The sequence below is a fragment of the Cynoglossus semilaevis genome, chromosome 2 (genome assembly GCF_000523025.1).
Source record: "Cynoglossus semilaevis isolate Cse_v1.0 chromosome 2, Cse_v1.0, whole genome shotgun sequence".
Lineage (NCBI taxonomy): Eukaryota > Metazoa > Chordata > Actinopteri > Pleuronectiformes > Cynoglossidae > Cynoglossus > Cynoglossus semilaevis.
The window spans coordinates 1,989,462-1,991,505 of NC_024308.1; the positions used below are offsets into that span (position 1 = coordinate 1,989,462).

General features: G+C 42.1%; 1 non-coding gene across 1 annotated transcript; it reads left to right on the forward strand.

Annotated features, from left to right (window-relative positions):
* The first annotated feature begins 1,407 nt into the window (after positions 1 to 1,407).
* trnaq-uug (transfer RNA glutamine (anticodon UUG)) lies at positions 1,408 to 1,479 on the forward strand. The gene has a single exon. It is a non-coding gene; the product is annotated as a tRNA-Gln (tRNA).
* Positions 1,480 to 2,044: the final 565 nt, after the last annotated feature.

Genomic DNA, 2,044 nt, shown 5'->3' on the forward strand with positions numbered 1-2,044 from the left:
TCCTTAGCAGTCAGGAGACGTGAGAAAAAAAAATCCCACTTCGTCTTCTGAGTTTTGCGTCCTGAGGAAATGAAATCTGAGAATTAACTCCGTGTTTTAAACCTTTTCATCTACTGTCGTAGATGTACTTTTAAAAAAAAAACAATTGATTGAAGTAAATACAGTTTTGTTCAGAGACAAAGACTCTGAAGTTTTACCAGGTTGACTTCATCTGAGGACTAAAGTCCCAGCTTTAGGACGGAGGACGTCACTGTTACGCTCGGTTGACGATGGAGGGACGAACCACAGTTGTTGGGTGTCGTCAAGACGGTGGAGGCGACCTCTTCTTGACCTTTTTGACCCCATGTCAGTCCAGTGGTCTGCTCCAGTTTACACACCCGTCTCTCTGTCCCGTCTCCTGTGTCGCTGTCTGTGGTTTAAAGACGTGGACGTGTCTGTCCTGTGTCGTCCTTTTTCTACCGCTTCCTTCCTTTGTCTCGCTCCTCCTCCTCCCGTCTCCTCCGTGTCTCCTTCAAGTCTCCTTCTCTCCTCGGTGCACATAGGTGGTTTCCCAGAATGCTGTGTGTAGTCTTTGCAGGATACCTCTTTATTATTATTATTGTTATTATTGTTATTGTTGTTATTATTGTCCTTTCATTGCAGATGAATATGCTGATGTATTAATTTTTTTCAGGGGTTGGGGGGGCATGGGTGGGGGGGGCGGGTGTACACGTTGTTGGTGCGTATGCAGGCAGGTGTATATGTGTGTATGTACAGTCCAAATACCTGAACCTACAGGAACCCGACAGAGACCGCTTCATCCTTCACACTGGATCCAAATGTGCCATTAACTTTATGTATCACATATATCTACATGTTGAACACACACACACACACACACACACACACAGACAGAAATACACACATATTGTACAGGATTAAAAGAAAAAAAAATGTGCCATGACTAAATGAACGCTTGACGATTTATTTTTTTCTATGTTTTCAAAGGAGAGTCAAGTAGTGACGTGTACAGAAGATGTTGCAATGATATGAAAATAAAAAATCTTGCTGTGTGTAAATTATTCAACAATTAACTGTTTATATTAAAATTATGAATAAAAAATTATTGGAGAAAAAAAAAATAAAGAGACGTCTTGTGCTGTACTGTACTTTAACCCCGGGCCAGAGGTTTGAACCACCAGCAGCAGCAGCACCAGCAGCAGCAGCGGCAGCAGATGGAAGAAGGTTTAAAATATATAATTACTCTTTAAAGATCTACTATTGCCTTACAGCAATTTCATTGGTCACTTTTAAAAAAAATAGGGGACACACCGGTGGATGGGTGGTTTGTGCTCTTGCCTTACAGCAAATAGGTCACAAGTTTGATTTCCATTCTTTCTGTAACGTTCTCTTGTGTTTTTCTTCACAGGTTCCATGGTGTAATGGTTAGCACTCTGGACTTTGAATCCAGTGATCCGAGTTCAAGTCTCGGTGGAACCTTGATCTGTTTTTACGGTACCGTATCTGCCTCGCACACAGAATGTTCTGGTGCACCAGAACACAAATGTGTTGTTATTTATTTATTTATTTTTGAATTTTTGAATTCACTTGAACGCTTCACTGACTTCACTGTGTCTGGGCCACATGTGGCCCCCGGGCCTCTGTTTGAATAACAAGGACATCCTCAATACAGCAAACAATAAGTTGTAGTAAAAGGTAAACAGGTTCTTCACAGACGGAGAGAAGAACCGACTACACAACTGTTACGTTAGGTTATTCCAGGGGGCGTCGACGTCACATTGGTAAACTGTTACGTTAGTTTATTCCAGGGGGCGTCGACGTCACATTACTCTGAGGTCGGAGTCGTTAAAAACAGACACTTGGATTCTTCCATTTGTGATTTGTTTTATGTTTGTTTTATGTTGTTTTTTTTTCATGGTTCTGTTGTTCTGTGTTTTCACAGCCACGGATCAGAACGCAGCTGCAGTCGGACGACATCCCAGGGTTCTGAAGAACGTCACGGAACATCCGAGGCATGTTGACGGTTTCTACTGTAAATACTGAG